The sequence below is a fragment of the Dama dama genome, chromosome 32 (genome assembly GCF_033118175.1).
Source record: "Dama dama isolate Ldn47 chromosome 32, ASM3311817v1, whole genome shotgun sequence".
Classification (NCBI taxonomy): Eukaryota; Metazoa; Chordata; class Mammalia; order Artiodactyla; family Cervidae; genus Dama; species Dama dama.
This window is the reverse complement of record NC_083712.1, coordinates 25542350-25568858: the sequence shown is the minus strand read 5'-3', so window position 1 is coordinate 25568858 and position 26509 is coordinate 25542350. Positions and strand designations below refer to the sequence as shown.

Genomic DNA, 26509 nt, shown 5'->3' with positions numbered 1-26509 from the left:
AGGGAACTCTCCTCAACGCTGTGGTGACCTAGACTGGAAGGAAATTCCCAAAAGAGGAGATTTATGTTTAGGCAAAGCTCATTTACTTTGCTGTACAGCAGAAACTAGCACAGCACGGTAAAGCAACGAGACTCCAATAAAAAAATAAACTATTGGCTATATTCCCCCACGTTGTACAATAAGTCCTTTTAGTTTATTTTACATGTAATAGTTTATACCTCCTACGCCCCAACCCCTCTTTTCCCCTGCCCCGCTTCTCTCTCCTCACTGGTAACCACTTAATTTATTTGCTGTTATCTGCGGGTCTGCTTCTTTCTCGTTATATTCACTAGTTTGTGTATTTTTTAGATTCCCCATATCATACAGTATTTGTCTTTCTCTGTCTTTTTTCACTTAGCATACAGCGCACAGCTTCTTAAAGGGACTTTACTGAGCAGAATAGTGAGATCATTAGGCTTACACCTTCAATCAGCTTGTCTAGAAGTTGCATTTTACACATTTACCCTGAGCGATTATTTTCTGGAAAATGGACTCACGGATAACAGTTTCTCAAAGGATAAATAAAACAGAAAAGTAACCATATTAATTTAGAAAAGAGAATTGCTTGCTAAGATAACCTGTTTAGGAATTTACAGAGAAGATTTCCTCATGGTGGACAGATACTTAGTTCAGTCAGTTTAGTCGCTCAGTCGTGTCCGACTCTTTGCGACCCCATGAAACGCAGCACACCAGGCCTCTCTGTCCATCACCAACTCCAAGAGTTCACTCAAACCCACGTCCATTGAGTCGGTGATGCCATCCAACCATCTCATCTTCTGTCGTCCTCTTTGCCTCCTGCCTCAATCCTTCCCAGCATCAGGGTCTTTTCAAATGAGTCAGTTCTTCGCATCAGGTGGCCAAAGTATTGGAGTTTCAGCTTCAGCATCTGATAGATATTACCCAAAAGCAAATCAAGCAAAAGGAATTTTGACGAACAAAGAACTTGAATAAAGTGCATTGGACTTAGAGGCTTTTTTCTTTCCTCAAAGTAAACTAATTAGATATATTTTTCTTCTCTGACCAGAGAATATTTCCACTGCATGACAGGTATAGTTGCACCAAGATCAATCAGGTCACTCTGGCTCCCAGACAAGATTAGATGAGCACTGATAAATTCCTTCCTTCTCCTTTTGGATTTCCCTGGTGGCTCAGATGGTAAAGCATCTGCCTGCAACACGGGAGACCTGGGTTCGATCCCTGGGTCAGGTCAGGAAGACTCTCTGGAGAAGGAAATGGCAACCCACTCCATTACTCTTGCCTGGAAAATCCCATGGATGGAGGAGCATGGTAGGCTACAGCCCACGGGGTCACAAAGAGTCAGACACAACTGAACAACTTCACTTTCACTTTTCTCCTTTTGGAAGACCATAGTCAGAGAACTCTCTCAATTAATACATCACTTATAGCACAACTGTCACCCAAACCCTCTGGACTCTGTATTGTGTCTGTCCCTTATTTGATACCTGACCCAGTCCCAGGAGGAAAGTTAAGTTCCAGGTCTCCCCATCTCCAGTGGCTCCGGCCTGCAGCAGTGAACATGTCTGTTCTCATTCCCATCATGAACTAGACTCAGACAACTGTCATATATCCTTTAGTGTATTCTACCAGCATACATTCCTGATGGTCACACTTTCTAACCTTGATCGCCAGTGAAGGGGGAGACACCTTGTATGGGACTCATAAAATCCTGTGCTCTGAATATAGTGAGTGCACAACTGCACTCATCTCACACTCTAGGAAAGTAATGCTCAAAATTCTCCAAGCCAGGCTTCAACAATACGTGAACCATGAACTTCCAGATGTTCAAGCTGGTTTTAGAAAAGGCAGAGGAGCCAGAGATCAAATTGCCAATATTCACTGGATCATCGAAAAAGCAAGAGAGTTCCAGAAAAACATCTATTTCTGCTTTATTGACTATGTCAAAGCCTTTGACTGTGTGGATCACAACAAAATGCGGAAAATTCTTAAAGAGATAGGAATACCAGACCACCTGACCTGCCTCTTGAGAAATCTGTAATGCAGGTCAGGAAGCAACAGTTAGAACTGGACAAGGAACAACAGACTGGTTCCAAATAGGAAAAGGAATAAGTCAAGGCTGTATATTGTCACCCTGCTTATTTAACTTATATGCAGATTACATCATGAGAAATGTTGGGCTGGAAGAAGCACAAGTTGGAATCAAGATTGCTGGGAGAAATATCAGTAACCTCAGATATGCAGATGACACCACCCTTGTGGCAGAAACTGAAGAAGAACTAAAGAGGCTCTTGATGAAAGTGAAAGAGGAGAGTGAGAAAGTTGGCTGAAAACTCAACATTCAGAAAATTAAAATAACGGAATATGATCCCATCACTTCAAGGCAAATAGATGGGGAAACAGTGGCTGACTTTCTTTTTTGGGGCTCCAAAATCACTGCAGATGGTGACTGCTGTCATGAAATTAAAAGATGCTTGCTCCTTGGAAGAAAAGTTATGACCAACCTAGACAGCATATTAAAAAGCAGAGACATTACTTTGCCAACAAAGGTCTGTCAGTCAAAGCTATGTTTTTTCCAGTATCATGTATGTATGTGATAGTTGGAGTATAAAGAAAGCTGAGTACTGAAGAATTGATGCTTTTGAACTGTGGTGTTGGAGAAGACTCTTGAGAGTCCCTTGGACTGCAAGGAGATTCAACCAGTCTATCCTAAAGGAAATCAGTCCTGAATATTCATTGGAAGGACTGATGGTGAAGCTGAAACTCCAATACTTTGGCCACTTGATGTGAAGAACTGACTCATTTGAAAAGACCCTGATAGTGGGAAAGACTGGAGGGAGGAGAGGGGGATGACAGAGGATGAGATGGTTGGATGGCATCACCGACTCAATGGACATGAGTTTGAGTTAAAGTCCAGGAGTTGGTGATGGACAGGGAGGTCTGGCATGCTGCAGTCCATGAGGTCACAAAGAGTTGGACACAACTGAGCAACTGAACTGAACTGAATACAGTGAGCACATTTTCAACTTAAAAATATAACTTTTATAAAAATACTTAGAATGGAACATATTTTAAATATCAAGGAAAAGGTTATCAAGGCTAATCTTCATTTCAGGCAACTAACAGGGTCCCTCAGGTGGTGATAACAAAACTTCTAAATATATGAACTTCCTAAAATGTTGGTTTAGGTATCATCTCATATGGAGTCCTGACAGGATATAAAACATTCTCATGTAGTCTGAGAAATTACTATGTAAAAGTATTTTTAAAATTAGTAAAACTAAACTAAAATCTTACTAGTGAATCACCCTACCTATTCCTATTGTCTATGTAACTAGTTTAAATTAATAGATACTAAAAAATGGGTCCTGAATTAATTAATCCATGTCATGTCAATATGAATGGTATGGTCAAGGGAATAAAGTCATTTTCCTGAAGACTGAGAGAATTGCATTGATTTCAAAGCTCTGTCATGGCTCATTATATGCTCTTGAGCTAGTCACTGCTCCTCTCTGAACCTTAGTCTTCTCATCTATGAAAATAGCTATTGGATCTAATGACCCTTATAACCCATTCCCACTTTTAAATTGTTTTTTGCTTATTTATTATTGTCTCCAAGAAATCTTCCTAGAACATGCTATAAAGAAATAAAGATAGCACTAAGTCAAGTCTAACTCTTGGGACCCTATGAACTGTAGCCTGCCAGGGTCCTCTGTCCATCAGACTGTCAAGGCAAGAATACTGGAGTGGGTTGCCATTTTGTTATCCAGGGGATCTTCCCAACCCAGGAATCGAATCCAGGTCTCCAGCATTGCAGGCAGATTCTTTACCAACTGAGCTACACAGGAAAACCGGAACATTCTATGAAAGAGGACTGAAGTTTTATAGCAAGGTTAAGAAAGTTCATGGGTAACGAGACAACACTAGTAAGTATGTGCAATGGATGAGTCAACTAGGTTGGAACTGAGACTTTGGGTACATAGTCCCATGGAATTAGGAATCCCCTTCATAGCTCCTCTGGGATTCAAAGCAGAAAATCACAAAACTGCTGAATTATCCAGTTGGGAAGTCCATATTATCTTTAAAAAGTCTAGTTGTTTTGCTCTGTTCCTGGCCAACTCCTGGAGTTATAGTGCCATGGTGGTCTTGAAATGCTGATGTTACCACCAGATTTCAAAATGTAAGTAATGGTGGTAGGAAAAAGTCACTTTCTCCTTCCCTAACCTAATCTAGACTCGCACACAAGCCTCTTCCCCGAAACCCCAACAAAAGCATTTAATAGGCTGTGATTTTTGCAAAACTTCTGAAACTCTGGGGATAATGGAAGGAAATCACAATGCAGAGAAGGAAAATGTTAAGCAGAAATCTTAGCTATGACTATTCTCTTCTCCATAGAGAATAGAGGGCCCCCTGGGCCACCTCTCCCCGTATCCATGGACCCACACTACTGACACGTTGAAGGAATTACATAACCCCCCATGCGGAGAATGTCCTCGATCATATCCTACCCTTAATTCCTCTCTTGGTTTATTAAGAGGGGAAGAAACTTCCATCTCCCCAGCCAATAAAGTACTAACCACTAAGGATTCTTTACCTACTATTACAACAAATTTACAGATGATGCAGAAAAATTTTGCTTTTTTTCCACAAAGTTTCCATTTCAGAATATAGTCTGCACTGTATTTTTGTATAATAAAAGCTTATTAAAGTATCACTTATCAAGAAAAACTTTCTCCAAAGATAAGTACAGCTCTGTTTCTAGCCAAACAAAAAATTGCTACCAAAATCTTGTTAAATATGGTGGATTGATTACATATTTTAATATGTGCTTTCTCCTCAAATCTCTTTAAAATGACAGCAATGAAATAAAAAGGTATAAACCTACAACATCAAAGAGGGCTTCCCTGGTGGCTCAGTGGTAAAGAATCCGCCTGCCAATGTAAGAGACACATTCCCTGGGTCAGGAAGATTCTTTGTAGAAGGAAATGACAACTCACTCCAGTATCCTTGCCTGGGAAAGCCCATGGACAGAGAAACCCGGTGGGCTACAGTCCACAGGGTCGCAGATTTGGACATGAACCAGTGACTAAACAACAACAACGTCAAAGCAAACAGGAATGACATGTGAAGGAATAAGAGATTATAACAACTTATCGGAAGAGATTTTAGAGGAAACACAAAATTTGAGAGTGACTGTCAAGGCTAAAAATAAGCGGATTGGTGAAATAATATATAAAGTGTAGTTGGACCTGATTGCCTCTTCCCCACCCCATGTAACTCCTAACCTCTTTATTCATATACTACCTACCACTTGCCCATTTTTTACTCCTAAAAGAATTTGATTCGGAACTTATTTTCATTTGGGAGTAGCAAGAACATTGAAAGGTAGGAGCTACAAACAGAGAAGTTAAAGTATGTATAGAAAAAATACAACCAGGCACCTCTATTAGCACAAAGCAGAAAGAGCTTAAATAAATTAAATAGTCAAAATCAAACTTCACTGAGTGGATTAGAATATATAATCAAGGAATCCTCCCAAAAGGCAGAACAAAAATACAAGGGAAGTCAAATAGAAAAGAAAATTAGAGGTATAGTTTAGGAAGTCAATCAGGTACCTAATATAACTTTCAAAGAGGTGACAGGACCCAATGGAGAGTGAATTATCAAAGAAACAATACAAAAATAATTCCCAGGACTGAAGGAGAGGAACCCATCAGGCTCCTCTGTCCATTGGATTTCCCAGGCAAGAATAGAGGAGTAGGTTGCCATTTCCTCCTCCAGGTGATCTTCCCAACCCAGAGATCCAACTGGTGTCTCCTGCATGACAGGTGCATCGTTTACCACTGAGCCACCAGGGAAGGCTTAGTGAAGGAGATGAAGATGAGTCTATTTACTTGCCAGCACAAAGCTTTCCTGGTGGCTCAGTGGTAAGAACCTGCCTGCCAGTGCAGGAGATGTGGGTTTGATCCCTCTCTGGTAAGATCCCCTGGAGAAGGAAGTGGCAAACCACTCCAGTATTCTTTTTTTTTTTTTAAAAGCACTGGCTACACTGGGTCCACTGGGTCTTTGCTGTTTTGCATGGGTTTCCTCTGGTTGCAGCTAGCAGCGGCCTGTCTTTGTTGTGGTGCTTGGGCTTCTCATTGCAGTGGTTTCTCGTGTGAAGCACAGGCTCTAGGCTCTAGAGCTTCAGTAGTTGAGGCACACAGGATTAGTTCCTCTGAAGCATGTGGAACCTTCCTGGACTAGGGATCAAACCCATGTCCCCTGCATTGGAGGTGGATTCTTATCCACTCTGCCACCAGGGAAGTCCTCACTTTAGTATTCTTGCCTGGGAAATCCCATGGACAGAGGAGCCTGGGGGGCTATAGTCCATGGGGTCACAAAGAGTCAGACAGGACTTAGAGACTAAACAATAAGAACAAAAAATTTAAAAAACAAGACAAAAAACACCCACCTCTTGGGAAAATCATGATAAAATTTTGAATAGCAGTGTTTGTGAAAAATTGCAAAATGCTTTCAGAAGAAGTCAAAGTACATGAAAAAGTATGGAGACTCAGAATGACATCTTGCTTCTCCACAGAAAGACTGCCTTAAAAATTCTGAGGGAATTTATATTGTCCAAATTGGGCCTCTCCACTGCCAAGTTAGCAGTCACGTGTGATGTGTGAATAAAGCCATTTCAGATGTGCAACAAATAAAAAAACAAACAATAACAAATAAATAAACTGCCTTAACGTAGCCTTTCTGAGAAAGTCTGACAAATATGATCCAGAAAGAAGGGCGAATGAAGATTGATAAAGAGAAAGACAAGGAAAAGGAACCAAGAAAAAGGGTTGGGGCGGGAGGAGGGGGTGGGGGTGGGTTGGTGTCAATTTATCTAGACTAAGGTCTTCCTTGTAGCTCAAATGGTAAAGAATCTGCCTGCAATGCCAGAGACCCAGGTTCGATACCTGGGTTGGGAAGATCCTCTGGAGAAAGGAATGGCAATCCACTCCAGTACTCTTGCCTGGAGAATCCTATGGACAGAGAATCCTGGCGGGCTACAGTCCCTGGGATCCCAAAGAGTTGGACTCAATTAACACTACTATCTAGACTAAACTCCATTTCCCAGAAATCCCTATCCTTCGCCACAGTTGAGATTCCTGTTCAGAGGCTTGCATGGCAGGATTTGTAGCTGTCTCCTACTGTTGCCTGTCTGTTGGCTCATCTCATAGGCATAAGATCTTTGCCAGAGCTGCAGCTGCTCTGGCTTCCCCTGGATCTTCCTTCAGCACGTGACAGAGTGTTCAGTTTCTCCAGGACACCCACAACACCAAGGTCAGAGGCAACTAGAGCTGACACAGCTTTCAGTCTGTCCTCATGGGTTCCCGCTCCTGCTTCCGGGAGAGCCATCTACCCTTCTCACTTTACCCTGCATCCTTCAAACTCATCCACCATCTTATGTCAAGAAAAGGGCCTTTGTGAGATCCACAGTAGCCTACGTTCACCCCTTATATATCCTAGAGGCTCTGCTGCTCTGAGTGAACTCTGTTATGTACAGGATCTGAAACAGAAAGACCAAATGCCAGAGAAGGAATTTTCCAAATGCACTGTTGTTTGCTGGAGGACTCCCGGCCAGAGCCCTCAGTTCTGCTCAAATCTGGACTGCTGGCCCTCTTGGTCTGCTACATGAAGCATGTAAAAAGTTATCTTAACAGACATTTGACAGATGTCCCCAAATATATAGCTTCAAGTCCCACAAAACCTTATCCTCTCCTGCTTCCCTGTTAAGATACAAAATGAAATGCTTATTCACTACTCTTCTTTCCAGAGGTTGCTCACCTATCTGAAATTTTTTTCCTCTGGTATCAAACCAATTCAAAATTTGTTGCTTAACAGGGCAAAGTGCAAAAGATGTTTTCTTAATTCAACTTATTTTCCCAGCAAAGAATAAAAAAAGCTCTGGCCAAGGAATGTTTTTCTTTCGATGTGTATGCAAGGACTTCAAAATTGCATACATTTTATGCTTCTGAACAATAACATCTTTCCTTAAAGAGGAAGCTTCCCATAAGATCATGTCATTAAAAAAAAAAACTGTAACCAAATAAATATTAAATTCTAACATATTTAAAAACATATTTTTTACATTAAATACATGAAGAAGAAATTCAGCCATATTGTGTAAAAAATATGTGCAGAAAAAAGAAAACAAGAGCTCATATTAAGTAAAACCACATTTTGGGTGGAGAGGGAGGTGAGAGGGGGGATCGGGATGGGGAATACGTGTAAATCTATGGCTGATTCATATCAATGTATGACAAAAAAAAGTAATAATAATAATAATAATAAAATAAATAAAAAAAAGAAAAAAAATACAATTTTTTTAAATACATTAATTTTATTTTACTTACAGAATTCATTAGTAACCTTATATGTATAGGATGATTATTGATATGCAGGCATAATTTTAAGTGTTTGTTGTTACTTTTTTTTTTTGGGTTTTGTCATACATTGATATGAATCAGCCATGGATTTACACGTATTCCCCATCCCGATCCCCTCTCCCACCTCCCTCTCCACCCAATTCCTCTGGGTCTTCCCAGTGCACCAGGCCCGAGCACTTGTCTCATGCATCCCACCTGGGCTGGTGATCTGTTTCACCATAGATAGTATACATGCTGTTCTTTTGAAATATCCCACCCTCACATTCTCCCACAGAGTTCAAAAGTCTGTTCTGTATTTCTGTGTCTCTTTTTCTGTTTTGCATATAGGGTTATCGTTACCATCTTTCTAAATTCCATATATATGTGTTAGTATGCTGTAATGTTCTTTATCTTTCTGGCTTACTTCACTCTGTATAAGGGGCTCCAGCTTCATCCATCTCATTAGGACTGGTTCAAATGAATTCTTTTTAACGGCTGAGTAATATTCCATGGTGTATATGTACCACAGCTTCCTTATCCATTCATCTGCTGATGGGCGACACGTGCACCCCAATGTTCATCGCAGCACTGTTTATAATAGCCAGCACATGGAAGCAACCTAGATGCCCATCAGCAGATGAATGGATAAGGAAGCTGTGGTACATATACACCATGGAATATTACTCCTGCTGGTTTTAAAGGAACTAAGTCTGTCCATTCAGATTATATTCTCCAGGAAGCTAACTGTTTTGTTCTTCGGATATTCATGAGGGAGTGGCTTGTGATCCACCCCTGTGGAAGGGAGCAGGTTTGGATAAATGGAGAACCTTCATTCAAGGTTATGCAGAGTTTTGAATTAATATGGCCCATCAGGTTATACTCTTTTGGGCCAAAACAGCTGGACTTTACTCCCTGCTTGATGGGACATGACATGTGGGCTGCCCAGGGAGGCGAGAGACCTTGGCCAGAGGTGGCTCTTTATACTGAGGGAACCCTTTAAGGGGCTGATGGCACACCTAGCAACAGGGCAACAAATTCTCCCTTGAAGTGGTCATCTGGAGGTGATGCATCACCATTTCGATTACACCTGTGGATATGGTTGCAGGAATTATTCATTCACTTGGTAGAAGAGAGCAGAGTCTACTAATAGATACCCAACACACAGAAGAACTATACAAAAAAGTTCTTTATGATCCAGATAACCATGATGGTGTGGTCACTCACCTAGAGCCAGGCATCTTGGAGTGTGAAGTCCAGTGGGCCATAGGAAGCATTACTGCAAACAAAGCTAGTGGAGGTGATGGAATTCTAGTTATTTCAAATCCTAAAGATGATGATGTTAAAATGCTGTACTCACTAGGCCAGCAAATACAGGAAACTCAGCAGTGGCCACAGGACTGGAGAAGGTCAGTTTTTATTTCAATCCCAAAGAGAGGCAATGCCAAATAATGTTCAAATTACCATACAATTGCACTCATTTCACATGCCAGAAATATTATACTCAAAATTTTTCAAGCGAGGCTTTAGCAGTACATGAACTGAGAACTTCCAGATATACAAGCTGGATTTAGAAAAGGCGGAGGAACCAGAGATTAAACTGCCAACATAGGCTGGATCATAGAAAAAACAAGGGAATTCCAAAAAAACATCTACTTCCACTTTCATGCACTGGAGAAGGAAATGGCAACCTACTCCAGTGTTCTTGCCTGGAGAATCCCAGGGACAGGGGAACCTGGTGGGCTGCTGTCTATGGGGTCGCACAGTCAGACACGACTGAAGTGACTTAGCAGCAGCAGTAGCAGCTGCTTCATTAAATATGCTAAAGTCTTTGACTGTGTGGATCACAACAAAATGTGGAACATTCTTAAAGAGATGAGACTACCAGACCACCTTACCTGCCTCCTGAGAAACCTGTATGCAGGACAAGAAGCAACAGTTAGAACTGGACATGGAACAACAGACTGGTTCAAAATTAGGAAAGGAGTAACATCAAGGCTGTATTTTGTTACCCTGCTTATTTAACTTATATGCAGAGTACATTATGCAAAATTCCGGGCTGGAGGAAGCACAAGCTGGAATCAAGACTCCCAGGAGAAATATCAATAATCTCAGATATGCAGATGACACCACCCTTATAGCAGAAAGTGAAGAAGAACTAAAGAGCCTCTTGATGAAAGTGAGAAAGATGAGAGTGAAAAAGTTGGCTTAAAGCTCAATATTCAGATAACTTAGATCATGGCATCTGGTCCCATCACTTCACAGCAAATAGATGGGGAAACACTGGAAACAGCGACAACTTTATTTTTTGGGGCTCCAAAATCACTGCAGATGATGACTGCAGCCAAGAAACTAAAAGACACTTGCTCCTTGGAAGAAAAGCTATGACCAACCTAGACAGCATATTAAAAAGCAGAGACATTACTTTGCCAACAAAGGTCCACCTAGTCAAAGCTACGGTTTTTCCAGTAGTCATGCATGGATGTGAGAGTTGGACTATAAAGAAAGCTGAGTGCCGAAGAATTGATGCTTTTGAACTGTGGTGTTGGAGAAAGCTCTTGAGAGTCCCTTGGACTTCAAGGAGATCAAACCAGTCAATTCTAAAGGAAATCAGTCCTGAATATTCATTAGAAGTACTGATGCTGAAGCTGAAACCCCAATACTTTGACTACCTGATGGGAAGAACTGACTCACTGGAAAAGACCCTGATGCTGGGAAAGACTGAAGGCAGGAGGAGAAGGGGACGACAGAGGATGAAATGGTTGGATTACATCACCGTCTCAATGGATATGAGTTTGAGCAAGCTCCGGGAGTTGGTGATGGACAGAAAAGTTTGATGTACTGCAGTCCATGGGTCTCAAAGAGTCGGACATGACTTAGTGACTGAACAACAACAATATTCCATTGTATGTACATACCACATCTTATTTATCTATCCATCTGTTGATGGATATTTGGGTCCTTTCTACCTCTTGGCTACTGTAAATAATGCTACTATGAACATTGGTATACAATATGGCAGCTGCTTTTTAATCTCTCCATGACTGATAAAGCATAAAAGAGAACAAGAGGCCAAAATATGAACTATGAACTTCAACTGGTGAGATTCAGTGTCAGATTTTGAGTTTTAGATCATTCAAACTATATGAGAATTAAAGGTAGGTTTGCAAAACAGGTAAGTGTCTTAAAAAGGACTGTTCAGCTTTCAAAAGGATAAAAAGTCCAGGAAAGATCTGAACAAACTTATGTTTCCTCTCCCCCAGCCAAACTGGATATGTGCCATTTCCCAAATACAAGTTGTACTTTCTGTTTCTGTACCTTTGCCCATGCTGTTCATTAAGCCTGCAGAAAACTTTTCTCAAAGGACCTCTGATAGTCAACTCTGACCTGTAGGTCAGAACAGAGCAAAATGCTAATAATTATTTTCCTATTCTGAGGCAATTTCATTTAGCATCTTTTCATTACACTGCTAATGCCTATTTCAATTTATCCCCCTCCCCCCTTTTTTTGTCTGTCCTTTAAATACTACATTATACATATTACAGCCAAGGAATGTTGTACATTCTAGATCATAAGGTGCTTATGTGCTGTGATCAGATGCTTAGTCATGTTTGACTCTTTGCGACCTCATGGACCGTAGCCCACCAGGCTCTTCTGTCCATGGAATTTTCCAGGCATAAATACTGGAGTGGATTGCCATTTCCTCCTCCAGGGAATCTTCCTGACCCAGGGATCAAACCCAAGTCTTTTAAGTCTCCTGCGCTGGCATGTGGATTGTTTATCACTAGCACCACCATATGGTTATTCACTTATCAGTGACCAGTACTGCATCATCCACAGTCAACAGGCAGCCCCAGACAACAGCCCTGTCTGGTTAACTGAACATGTTATCTGGTTATCTGCAGTCCTTTTGCCTCCCAGCTCTATTCCTCCTCTCTAATAGCATCTCTGTTTCTGTCTGGGGCTTCTCCATAACTTTTTGGGGCATTAATTCTGTGCTTCCACTGCAGGAGCCAGAGGACAGTGGGCTGAGGGCGCTAAATGCTTTCTCCAGAATTTGCCTGTTTAAGGAGACACAAGGTGGTTGTGTATCCCAGGAAAGCAGAGGAGGTAAATGCTGGCCAGATGGTCCAGGCTATGACACAGGTGTTCTGGCCTCTGCTTCCCACTTCTTGGCTTTCCAGAGCTCCCTTAATTCCTGTTCATCCTGAATTCTGATGGTCCCAGATGCCTTTTGATTATACGAGCCCCACAGTTTCCAATAAATTTCAATAAAATTGCTTAAAGTAGCCAGTCATAAATAGGAACTGATACATTACTATTTTCTTGCTCCTACTCATCTCTTGGATTTCTGTTCTGCTCTGGCCTGTGTGTATATATATATATATATATGTATATGTATATGTATACGTATATATATGTATGTATGTACATATATGTATATATATATATATGTATATATATATATATACATGCATGCATTATATATATCAGATTGATTACAATCTTTGCAGGAAAAGATGGAGAAGCTCTATGCAGTCAGCAAAAACAAGACCGGGAGCTGCCTGTGGCTCAGATCATGAACTCCTTATTGCCAAATTCAGACTTAAATTGAAGAAAGTAGGGAAAACCACTAGACCATTCAGATATGGCCTAAATCAAATCCCTTATGATTATACAGTGGAAGTGACAGACAGATTTAAGGGATTCGATCTGATAAACAGAGCGCCTGATGAACTATGGACGGAGATTTGTGACATTGTACAGGAGTCAGTGACCAAGATCATGAAGAAAAAGAAATGCAAAAGGCAAAATGGCTGTCTGAGGAGGCCTTACAAATAGCTAAGAAGAGATGCTAAAGGCAAAGGAGAAAAGAAAACATATACCCACTTGAATGCAGAGTTCCAAAGAATAGCAAGGAGAGATAAGAAAGCCTTTCTCAGTGATCAGTGCAAAGAAGTAGAGAAAAACAATAGAACGGGAAAGACTAGAGATCTCTTCAAGAAAATTGGCAATACCAAGGGAATATTTCATGCAGAGATGGGCACAATAAAGGACATAAATGGTATGGACCTACAGAAGCAGAAGATATTAAGAAGAGGTGGCAAGAACACACAGAAGAACTATACAAAAAAGATCTTCATGACCTAGATAACCACGATGGTGTGATCACTCACCTAGAGCCAGACATCCTGGAATGCAAAGTCAAGTGGGCCTTAGGAAGCATCACTATGAACAAAGCTAGTAAAGGTGATGGAATTCCAGCTGAGCTATTTCAAATCCTAAAAGATGATGCTGTGTAAGTGTTGCACTCACTATGGCAGCAAATTTGGAAAACTCAGCAGAGGCCACAGGACTGGAAAAGTTCAGCTTTCTTTCCAATCCCAAAGAAAGTCAATGCCAAAGAACATTTGAACTACTGCGCAATTTCACTCATCTCACATGCTAGCAAACTAATGCTCAAAATTCTCCAAACCAGGCTTCAACAGTACATGAACTGTGAACTTCCAGATGTTCAAGGTGAATTTAGAAAAGGCAGAGGAACCTGAGATCAGATTGCCAACATCCATTGGATCATTGAAAAAGCAAAAGAGTTCCAGAAAAACATCTACTTCTGCTTTATATTGACTATGCCAAAGCCTTTGACTGTGTGACAACAAACTGTGGAAAATTCTTAAAGAGACAGGAATATCAGACCACTTTACCTGCCTCCTGAGAAGTCTGTATGCAGGTCAAGAAGCAACACTTAGAACTGGATATGGAACAATGGACTGGTTCCAAATTGGGAAAGGAGTACATCCAAGCTGTATATTGTCACCCTGCTTATTTAACTTATATGTAGAGTACATCATGAGAAATGTTGGGCTGGATGAAGCACAAGCTGGAATCAAGATTGCAGAAAGAAATATCAATAACCTTAAATACGCGGATGACATCACCCTTATGGCAGAAAGCGAAGAACAACTAAAGAGCCTCTTGATGAAAGCGAAAGAGGAGAGTGAAAAAGTTGGCGTAAAGCTCAACATTCAGAAAACTAAGATCATGGCATCTGGTCCCATCACTTCATGGCAAATAGATGGGGAAACAGAGGAAACAGTGAAAAGACTATTTTTTTGGCTTCAAAATCACTGCAGATGGTGACTGCAGGTATGAAATTAAAAGATGCTTACTCCTTGGAAGGGAAATTATGACCAACCTAGATAGCATATTATAAAGCAGAAACATTACTTTGCCAACAAAGGTTGTCTAATTAAGGCTATGGTTTTTCCAGTGGTCATGTATGGATGTGAGAGTTGGACTATAAAGAAAGCTAAGCGCCAAAGAATTGATGCTTTTGAACTGTGGCATTGGAGAAGACTCTTACGGGTCCCTTACTCTTCCTCTGCTAGTCCACCGAAAGTCAGTGTTTACCAACTCCCAAATTTCTAACTCCAGCTTTCATTTCTATCTGTTACTCTAGAGGTGTTTGACCAACAGTCAGCTCATAGCCTGGTTCTCTTCTGTTCCCCTAGAAGAAAAGGCTTGCCTTTGGGAGAACACAGTGAGTTGGTGAAACTCCTACTTATTCACTTATTCAGTTCAAAAATCTTGGCATTATCAGACATCACCCCTCTCCCTCATCTGTCATTTCCTTAGTAAGTCTTACTGAATCTACCTCCTAAATCTGAATTCTCAGCATCAGCCCCTTGGTTACAACCTCATCGCCACTGCAATCTCAAATTATATTCTCAACACCTTAGTTTAGCATAATCTGTTGGTAGCTGTTCCTTTCTCCAGGGGATCTTCCCAACTCAAGAATCAAACCGGGGTCTCCTGCATTGCAGGTGGATTCTTCACCAGCTGAGCTACCAGAGAAGCCCATAATCTGTTGGTCCCTCCTCTTTGATCAATCTACTTCTAGTTTCCTTCCCATGGTGAATATTTCCTATGCAGTTAAAAAAAAAACAACTTATCTGTATAAAAACAAATGTGAACACATCACTCCTCTGTTAATAAGACTCAAATGGCCCTCCATAATAAAAAAGATAAAATCCAGTTTCTTTTATGTGGAGATCTTGTCTTGGTGTCAGTACCCAGTGGTAGTCAAGTAGTCCCTACAGTTAAAGCCATCTGTGACTTAGCCAAACTGGTATAGTATGAATGCTTTGAAACCTCTGCTAAAATGTGCTGTAGGAATGGATCGTGAAAACTTGAGGCCCAAGTCAGTATTGGCACAGAGCCTTCTTTGCAAGCTTAATAACAGTAAACATTTATATCTGTGAGTTGGGTGACATTTTCTGTGTATTAATTCATTTAATCCTTATAACAGCTCCTTGAGATATGTATTTATTATTTTTACTCCCATTCTGCCAGTGAGGTAACTGAGACATAAAAAAAGGGCAAATAACTTGCTGAAGGTGGTCATATATACTAGAGTTTGACTTGAAATATTCTGGCCCCAGAAGCATGTTCTCATCCACTTGCTGAGGTGCTGTGCTAGCTCTGCACAAAGGCAGTGGGGTCACCCAGTCTTAGGACATCATTACAGCCTGTCCAGGGATCTATGCTAATCAGAGGCAAAGTGTGGGAGCCTGAGTCAATGGCAGCTGAGGGCAACCTAAACCTGGAGCATAACATTTTAAGGAGACTCCTTGTCTCCACATTTTCCCAGTGCCCCCAACCTTCCCCTCGCCAACACTCCATGAAAAGCTTCTGAGAGCCCAGAAGTGGAATCACTGCTGCAGGGGATAATGATGGCCACAGATCATACAGGGATGTTTTTAAAGACGACAAGATGAGAGCAGTAGAACAAAGACTAAAACGTGGGACCCATCCTGAAAATCAGGCACAGTCTGCCCTTCTCTCTCCACTGTGGGTTTGACTAGACTGACTCCTAAGAACCGAGTTAAGCATCCCCCACTCCATTCTTGAGTATCAAGGGAGGAGATGTCAAGGAAGTGGTTCAGTTCTGTTCAGTCGCTCAGTCGTGTTGCGACCCCATGGACTACAGCACACCAGGCCTCCTTGTCCATCACCAACTCCCAGAGCCTACTCAAACTCACGTCCACTGAGTCAGTGATGCCATCCAACCACCTTATCCTCTATTGTCCCCTTCTCCTCCTGCCCTCAATCTTTCCCAACATCAGGGTCTTTTCCAGTGAGTCAGTTCTTCGCATCAGGTGGCCAAAGTATTGGAGTTTCAGCTTCAATATCAGTCCTTCTTATGAATATTCAGGGTTGATTTCCTTTAGGATGGACTGGTTGGATCTCCTTGCAGTCCAAGGGACTCTCCAAAGTCTTCTCCAACACCACAGTTCAAAAGCATCAGTTCTTTGGTGCTCAGCTTTCTTTATAGTCCAACTCTCACATCCACACATGACCACTGGAAAAACCATAGCCTTGACTAGACGGAAGTGGAGGGACATGTTTCCTCTTACAGTCTCTGCTCATCAGGGTAATTAAGTCTTATGCAGTTAATTTCAGCATTCAAAGAAGGCACAACTTTCTTAGAACTCCATGCTGAGGAAATGGGTCACATTAATTTTCGTAGCAGAAGAAGAACATTGTTTATTTTAATGGTAGGTCTAGCTGGGACAGGCTAGAAGCAAGACCAAGGGAAAAACACTGTTCTGATAACAAGGAATTACTGAAGAATTTGTAGTTTCCATGGGGAATCCAAGAGGAAGAGGGTGAAAAGTGAGGAGTGAGATAAGAATGGGGAGTAGAATGTGAAGAATTCATCAAGATGACAAAGTTCATGAGCAGCAGCCAGTAAGAAATTCCAGCTATGGCCAAAGATCTTTATAGAAAGGGGTGTTGATATCCATTTTTAAGATGTTTGCTGAAGCACGAAGTCTTCTTTCTCTTTACCCCCTTGTACTGTTAGCTTTTCTTCAGTGAAAAGCTACCAGACAGAGGTGCCTTGTGTCCATGGTATTTTGAGAAAATAAAGAGGAAGAGACAGTGTTTGCCTTGGGAATGATGTAGGATGAAGAAAAGGAATAGCCAAAAGAGGCTAGACTTGAGAATTCAGCAGAAGCAAAAAATAATAGAAAAACATAAGCTCCAAGGATTCCAGAAGATGTTAGCAAATGAGACTAGGTTTCCTGCTGTCTGTGATGGCGATGGGGTTACCCCAGCAGCCTCGGGGGCTTGAGATCATTCAGATAGCTGACATCTGAACTGTGTAAGTAAAGTGGGTATATTTCTTATGCCACAAACTTACATGAGAAAGATAACTGTAATTCTTATTTTTCCAAATGGATTTCAAGACTATATTCTATGGACTTGAAGAAACCCAGTTTCACTCGAATTGATTTCTGGGGCTTATGGTAGGTGAGGTCTGCACTGGGCAATGAGAACCATCTATTCCTGTTGCAGATCCTGCCCCCTCTGACTTCTCCTCAGTCATCAGTCCACACAGACTGCTGCAGCTAATCTTCCCCTCCTTCCTTTTCAGAGATGCAAGGGACAGCATCAAACTCTTTTGACTTCCCATCAGTTCTTCCTCTTGCCACAAATTCTAAGGGGTAGAAACTGCTCTGATCCTAATTTTTTTTTTTTTTTTTTTTCTGAAAATGTTCTCTTTTGTCTCTGACTGTGACCACCCTTCATGGAGACAATGCATACCTATAACTATCCCGAATGGGGGAAAAGAAAATAGATAAGAAAACGAAACAAACTAACACCTACAAATACTGTTCTGTTGTGTTTGCTTGATAGTCTCCCTTTCTTCATTAGTTCAAAAGATTCCTCACAAAATGACCACCCTGCAAAGTAGTGAAACTGTACTTTTTTTCTATTGCTAACTTCTCCTTTGATCTATCATTAATTATCTAAAAACTTTAAAAGTTCAGTACTCTATATCAGGGGTCAGCAAACTATGGCACCTGGGTTAAATCAGGCCCACTGCCTATTTTAATATTTTTAAGTGGTTGGAAAAAATTAGGTGATGATTAATATTTCGTGACTTGTGAAGATTATATAAAATTTAAATTTCAGTTTTTTTATATTTTATATAAAAAACAGTATATTTCCAATATATTGTTATGTAGGAACACAGCCATGCTCATTTATTACATATTTGTCTGACTGCTTTCACTGCACAATTATTAAGTAGTGGGATTGTATGGTCCACAGTACCAAAAATATTTAATATCTAGCCTTTCACAGAAAAAGCTTGTCAACCCCTGCCCTACATCATTCTATTGCCCCTACTGTCAGGGATTTATTTTTTTCTTTCTCTATACTGGAGTGTCCATCATTCAGTATCTCCCACTTTTTAACTCGGGAAATTTGGTACTCTTCTGCTAAAGAAAAAACATTCTGACTTCTCTTACCTGATTAATCTGAGTTCACACGTTTTGCCAATTCTCCCTGACCATAGAGTCTTTCTTATGGAAGGAGGAATGCGGTATGGGAAGTATTTTTATGGTAAAAGAGCAGAAATCACAGCAAATACAGATAGAGTCTCCCCAAATAATGGAGTGAATTGAAAATGACTCAATGTAACCCCAATCATGTTGGATACATTATCCCACCCTTAGTTTCATGCATATACCAAATCTAGTTGTCACCTACAATCTCCTTATTTATTGGGGAAAAAAGCACCCAGAGTTCATCTTTTACTGAGTTACTCTAGATTACTCCTTTATACCCATGGCAATTGTTGAGTTCTTATTTCATATAATTTTAGTTTTAATGACAGGTTTTGAAAAGTAAAAGCTGAAGATTACTTTTCAAAACTTTCTAATATTTTTCATATGAGTTAGGGCACAAAATCTCTATTAGCCTGTATTTCTTTCCATAAGGGCTTTCCTGGGTAGCTCAAATGATAAAGAATTTGCCAGCAATGTGGGAGACCTGGGTTTGATCCCTGGGTTGGGAAGATTCCCTGGAGAAAGGAATGGCACCCCACTCCACTATTCTTGCCTGGTGAATTCCATGGACAGAGGAGGCTGGTGGGCTACAGTCCAAGGGGTCTCAAAGGGTCAGACACGACTGAGTGACCAACACTTTCACTTTTCACTTTTTTACAATTTTCCATAATTACCACTTAATTACATGATTTAATTATTAACAACCTACATCTAGTTATATTTACTATTTTTCTGTTGTAGGGTTGGTGGGAAGCTCATAAAAAATATAGATTATTTTCTTTCCAGTTTTTATTACTACTCAGAATCTTTTTCTTTTTTTTTTCATTTTTTGGTCAAGAGCATGGAGGATGCATAGAAGCATCCTGTGTGACCTTGGGCAAATGACTTAACTTCTCTGGGCTTTAGTTTCCCCCTCTTACCCCCGCCCCTTTTTTGGCCATGCTACTTGGCATGTGGGATCTTAGTTTCTGGACTAGGCGTTGAACCCACATCCGTGCAGTGGAAGTGCAGACTCCTAACCACTGGACCACCAGAACCCTTTTTTAAACCCCTCTAACTTGATTTTTCCTGGGAAGCAAGCATTGTACACAGGAGTGCATGACTACAGCTCTGATCAGGTTTACAGTGAATAGAGAGGGAGGTGTAAAAACATACAGACTCTCAAGAATATATACAAGCAACATAGATGAAGAAGGGTATAGTAATTATAACTGTACAGTTGGAAAGCCATGTAAAGGCTGATCACCTGTAAATATGTACGGGATTGTTGGAATCACAAGGATTGCATATATTGAATGAGTGAATTTTGAAAGAAAAAGACCATAAATTGGTTAGGAAGGAAAAGAACAGTTTGGACTGATGTAAATGTTATTATATGTTGGAAGGGGTGATTAGGTATTTTGGCATCTAGTAATAAAAAGTCTGAGTTAAACAGTAATGAGAGATGTCATGGTAATTAGATATGGGGGAAATGGAGGATGGTAAGAAGAGCCTTGAAACATTACTTATGCATGTGGATTTGGTATAATTAGGTGATATAATTATATAGTAATTAATTGATTTAATTATTTATATTAACTATAGATAATTAATGTAATTATTTCATTCAGGCTTTTTGGGCAAAAGAGGTACATAAAAATTATAATTAACACAGTGGTTTCTCATTGCAAACACTAGACAGTGTTTCTCAACTGGGAGTGATTTTGCCCTCAACCCCCTCCACCCCGCCCTGACTCTGGAGGATATTTAGCTATGTCAGGAGACATTTTTGGCTGTCACAGCTGGGGAGACAAGGTGCTATATGCATCTCATGGGAAGAAGCCAGGGACCCTCCCATGCACAGGACAGCCCCCCACAGCAAAGAACATCCAGCCGTGAATGTCGATCACATCAAGATTGAGAAACTCTGGGCTTACTTAAGGCAGAGCAGTAAAATGCTCAGATTTAACCAAAAGGTGAAAAAACTAGGCCAGAGGTCTCCAACTAGTGTCCTGTGTGACATGATCAATCTCTTTTTTTCATCAAAAAGCTATCTTACTCACAAAGCTAAGATAAATAGCAAAGACAAAATCAGTTATATTCAATTGAAGAACTATTCAAAAATTAATTTTACATTCTGCTCTTAATAGATCTTGTGTTTCTAACCATCAACATGGATGAATCTCAGAAATGTTAACAATGAGTCAAAAAGCAAGTTGAGCAAGAAAATAATCAGCATGATATCATGCATATGAAGGTTGAAAACAAACAAAACTAAAAAATATACTATTTAGGGATATATAAAATAGTTACACAAGGAAAATGAAGAAATTATAACACCAATATCATTCAAGATAGTATTTATGTCTGCAAAGAAGAGGAACAAGCTTGGTGGAAGGCAAAGGAATCCTTAAATACACAGATTATATTCTACATTTTATGTTAGTAATTGGGTTCTTCAGTGTTTCTTTTCTTATTGTACTTAATAATTTCCTTGGGTGTATCAAAAATCACATAAAAACAATCTTAAATTCAGTTATAATAGTAGTATACTTTGGCCACCTGATGCAAAAAGCTGACTCATTTGAAAAGACTCTGATGCTGGGAAAGATTGAGGGCAGGAGAAGGGGATGACAGAGGATGAGATGGTTGGATGGCATTACCGACTCAATGGACATGAGTTTGGGTAAACTCCGGGAGTTGGTGATGGACAGGGAGGCCTGGCGTGTTGCGGTTCATGGGGTTGCAAAGAGTCGGACACAATTGAGCGACTGAACATTAAACAGTGGTCACTGAAGGGTTTTCCTTTAAGTTCTATTGCCACCTGCAGGATAAAACTAAGTACTGCGAAAATTGTCTTCAATGAACATCAAAATTCATGGATGCGAGAGTTGGACTGTGAGGAAAGCTGAGCGCTGAAAAATTGATGCTTTTGAACTATGGTGTTAGAGAAGACTCTCGAGAGTCCGTTGGACTGCAAGGAGATCCAACCAGTCCACCCTAAAGGAGATTAATCCTGGGTGTTCACTGGAAGGACTGATGCTGAAGCTGAAACTCCAATACTCATGCGAAGAGCTGACTCATTGGAAAAGACCCTGATGCTGGGAGGGATTGGGGGCAGGAGGAGAAGGGGACGACAGAGGATGAGATGGCTGGATAGCATCACTGACTCGATGGGTATGAGTTTGAGTAAACTCCGGGAGTTGGTGATGGACAGGGAGGCCTGGAGTGCTGCGATTCATGGGGTCGGTCGCAAAGAGTCGGACATGACTGAGCGACTGAACTGAACTGAACATCAAAATTAATGAACATCCAAACAAATGAACTTCACAAGGCATTTGGATACAAAGAAGCATAAAGGTAGGGTTTCTTCTCGAGCCACACTTAAAATCTATCTGTGGATAAAGAACTTACAGAACACATTAAAGAGATAAACAATACAGCACAAAACATTATATTTTAAGTGCCCCCCTGGTCAGTGTCACACTAAATCTCAATAATACACTTTGATATTTTACACAGCATGACAACTGATTTAGTTAACCATCAGATTCCAAACCCTTGACTTGATTCATTCTGCGACCACCTTAGGCCAGGCTTTAATTACTTCATGCCAGTTACCACCTGTTCTTTGTCTCTCCCGTCCTCTCGCTGCTGCTGCTGCTGCTGCTGAGTCGCGTCAGTCGTGTCCGACTCTGTGCGACCCCACAGATGGCAGCCCACCAGGCTCCGCCATCCCTGGGATTCTCCAGGCAAGAACACTGGAGTGGGTTGCCATTTCCTTCTCCATCTAAACATTGCCACTAGATTAAAGTCTTAAAATGACTACTTCATTATATCATTGCCTCTTCCAAACTCTTATCTGGTTCCACACTATCTATCGAACAAAGCCCAAACCTTTCAGATCAACATTTAAGATTTTTTTTTTTTACAGTTTGGCCCCAACCTGTTCATCCATTTTGCCACCTTCTCCTGTTTCCCCATTCCCCACCACATGGATTCTCTATTTGACCCTGTCTGTCTTCTGCATTATCTATTACTTATTTTGGACATACTATCTTATAGCTCTTTTCCCTTGAACATCATTCTTCCATTTAGGCCTTCTCACCCATCTTTAATATATGTTCAGTTTTTCTTAAATGTGGAAAACTGAGATGCAGTTTCAACCTGTATCTCTTAGAAGCCACTCATTCCTTACTTACATTTCCACCAGGGTGCTGCCCCTAATTTCACCCTACATAGATATCATAGAACTATCACCATCTTTGAGGCAATGTGACATACTTAATTCAAAGTTCTGACGGCAGTCAGTGATAAAGCATCTGTTTTCCAAGGTGGGAGATGCAAGAGACGTTGAGTTCAATCCCTGGCTACGGAAGATCCCCTGGATGAGGAAATGGCAACCCACTCCAGTATTCTTACTTGGAAAATCCCATGGAGAGAGGAGCCTGGCGGGCTACCACCAGCCCAGAGGGTTGCAGAGTCAGACACGACTGAATGGCTGAGCACACACACATTCAATAGAACATACTCTTTCTCTGCATTCCTTAAGCACTTACTGTATCATTTATTTGCCGTATTCATACACTAACACTACCGATGCTAAACTGGTTTATTTGCATTGTTGTTTTCTAAATCAGATGTGAAATTTTTAGAAACTGGGGATAATTTCATCATTTTGGGGTTCTTTCCTCTGTCCACCGCCTATACTTATTTTGAGGCCCCCATTTTAATATAAACATTTCTCAGGCTCCTCCCACCACCAGACATAAGAGCATTAGCATTTTTTAGGGTTCATAAATCTAAAAAAAAATAAAATAATGACCACAATGATTTCAGTAGTGCTTTTGAATCCATTTGAATTGTTTCAATGCCAGTAGCTTCTATCACCATTTTGTTTTATGTATATGTGTTATAGGCATAAAACAAAATGGTGATAATGATGGTTTATTTCTTTTTCCCATGCATTTTCTTAAGTAAAAAATTCTTTCAAGGGGTCAGCAGACCTCAGTTTAAACCTGTGCTCTCCCACTTGGTGCCGTCAGAACTTTGACGATTTATTTAACCTCTCATTAGTAAAATGGAACTGATGCAGAACCAGTTATCTTCATGACAGTTGTGAGAATTAAAATTACAACAGATGAAATGCTGGAACCAGTGTCCAGTACAGAATTAACATTACCTTAAGGGGGGAAAATAAAAAAAGCCTTCCAAGGTAGGCAACGTTACTAACTCTTGTCCCTCATTTCATGGATGGGGCAACTGAAGCTCAGAAAGGTTAACTTGCCCAAGGTCTTAGTGGACTAGAGTAAATACCTAATCCATTATCCCATCGGTGGTGTGAGTTCCCATAGCACTTTGTTTTCTTATAAAAAAGAATTTATTTACATCATACCTTATTTCTGCATCATTCAATAAAATACCTCTCAAAGGGCCGGGACTAAGTTTTTGTTACCTAAATAGTAAAAGAAGTACTTAAAAATGTATGACGAAGTGTCAAGGATCACTGCACTGAAACTGAACCTAGATTCAGTTGCAAATTACAGTAGCAGGAAGGGCTTTATTTATCTAAATTATGTATTGACATGCAGTTCTACTAAGCGGTTTTGCGAACAATTTTTATTGGTGACAGAACAATTTGCTCTTGGAACTCAGATGCGTATTCTTCATTCCTCCTACGTTTATTTTGTTTAAAACAAAACTATCCCGCAACTGCAAACTGTCGAAAAATAAAATGCTCTCGCACGCAAGAAAAGTTGAGCAGTGTTTAAAGCTTTCAGTTAGCCACATCAAAGACCTTAATTATCACTTTACCGCATTTGGGGGGTTTAGGAGAGAACCTGTCAATATATTACTAACCTTAACAGGGTCGCTGATGAGAGAAGAGAATATATACACAGGGAAATTCAGAAACTATAGTTTCAGATAACACTTCTTGAGGTTCAATTTTGATGAAAATCATCTGGCTCTTCTAAGTCCAGCAAGGCATGAATTCAAGCTGGCATTAATTACTGACTGATGATGCTGCCACTGACCAACTGGACGATTTCGGCTAATAAACTTGCGTGGGTTTATCTCCTCAGGTGTAAAATTAGGCCCAGACTGTAAAGGCCCTTTTGGTTCCATCCCTTCAGGACCCACACACGGGTGGAGAGGGACCCCAGTTTCTGGTCTCTCTCCTTCTTCCGGCACTTCCAGGGGCTGGCACTCCCCTGGCAAGGAAAGCCGGAACGCGCCTCCGCTCGTTTTCCATCTGCCAAGGCGGGTCTCCAACCACTTCCTCAGAGGCCTCGCCTCCTCGTGGAGGAGCCGGAAGCGCAGAGCATACTGGGATTCGTAGTCACATCCCTCGGGGCGAAGAAGCGGGCGCGTGTAACCCGAGAGCGACCTGGCATTCTGGGATATGTAGTTTCTGGTGGTTCGTTTGTGGACTCGACACCGGGCTCCGGAGAGAGAGGTGACACCACCGACTCCAGCGGGTCACATGACTCCGGTCTAGCGCGCGGATCGCACTGCGGCTCCCGCCAGGGCGAGTTTCGCCCCCGCGCGGCCGTTGCCGAGGAGACGGCGCATGTCTCGCGGCGCGTTGCCCCCTCTGCAGTCCCCCCGCCCCTCTTCTCCCACCACAATGAGATCCTAAGATGGCGGTGGTTGCGGCGGTTGACGCTGAGGAGCTGAGGTAGAGGAGGCGGCCATTGGGCCCTTAAGCAGCCAGGGAACTTGGGGCTTCTCCCTGCTGCGGTCTCTAAGGGCGGCCCGTTGCCGGTGGCGGGTCGTGGTGGGGCTGACCGCTACTCCGCCCTTGGCAGGAGCGGCTGCTTCGTTTACAGGTAATGCCTGCGCGTTCCCAGCCCTTGGCAACCGAGGGCAGCGCGGCGCCGGGGCGGGAGAGCAACGGCGCTGGGACACTTGATCCTGGAGAGCCTGGCCTCGGGCCCACGCCTCTGGTGGGGCTCCTGGGACGCCTTGCTGCTTGCTTCCCGCCCCTCTGGGCGGGCCGATTGCCCCTTCCCCCGGGCCGAGCGATGCTGATCTCGGGGTGAGCATCTAGGGACGCGTCGGCGACTGCAGGACCCCCTGCTTGCCTCCCCGCCCCTCTTGCTGGCCCCGGGGAGGAGACCGCCGTGGGGACTCGGGCGCTCCAGGAATGTTCCTCGCGAGTGGAGGAAGGGGAGTGGGGGCTGCGGTTTGTTTGGGGGGGGGGGGGAAGTCTCGTTTTCCATAGCAAGGGGCCTTAGTGGGCCATAATCTGCGCCTCTTCTACCCTACTCCCCAAATTCCGTTCCGTGGGGCTCTCGAGCTCCAGAATTTGGAGTGGAGAAGAGCGGGTGAGGAGCGATGCTACTTTGGGGTTGGGCCGTGAGCAGCAGGACTTACGCCGTCCCGGGCGTTTTTAGAGCTGAAGGGCCGGGGGAGGCGTTCCTGACTTTGGGATTCCTACTGGTGAGGCGAATGCTAATTTTACCGCTCTTCCCTCCGCCCTCCCGCGGCGCCCCTTCGCCATCCCTTACTGCAGGTCCAGTTTGGATGGGCCCCGGGTGGGGGAAATACTAAATGCCAAATGGATTCGAGGAACGTTGCTTGCTCTGCAGAAACGAGTGTTTGGGGATTAGGTCGTAGGCCCCGCTGGGGAGGCGGGGCCTCCAAACTTTTAAGCCCCGCGGCTCATTCCTCTAGAGCTCATCCTATCTGAAAAATAATTTTCTTTTTTTTTTTTTTTTGGACCCATTTGAGGTCTGTGGCGGCGGCTCTACGGGT

The 26509-nt window shown here is 42.0% G+C and overlaps 2 protein-coding genes across 24 annotated transcripts in view; one reads left to right on the top strand and one right to left on the bottom strand.

Moving 5' to 3' along the window:
* The window catches only part of FGL1 (fibrinogen like 1), a 52856-nt gene extending 27855 nt beyond the window's left edge, over positions 1 to 25001 (bottom strand). The window contains exon 1 of the mRNA XM_061134513.1: positions 24611 to 25001. The gene's annotated coding sequence lies outside the window, so the exon portion shown is untranslated. The remainder of the gene's footprint in view (positions 1 to 24610) is intronic.
* A 196-nt stretch (positions 25002 to 25197) lies between these two features.
* The window catches only part of PCM1 (pericentriolar material 1), an 83876-nt gene continuing 82564 nt past the window's right edge, over positions 25198 to 26509 (top strand). For 9 of the 23 annotated variants that reach the window (XM_061134714.1, XM_061134710.1, XM_061134708.1 and 6 more), the window contains exon 1: positions 25199 to 25581. The gene's annotated coding sequence lies outside the window, so the exon portion shown is untranslated. Of the gene's footprint in view, positions 25582 to 26509 lie in introns of all 23 variants that reach the window. The other 14 variants (XM_061134696.1, XM_061134700.1, XM_061134697.1 and 11 more) reach the window with 3 other exon arrangements.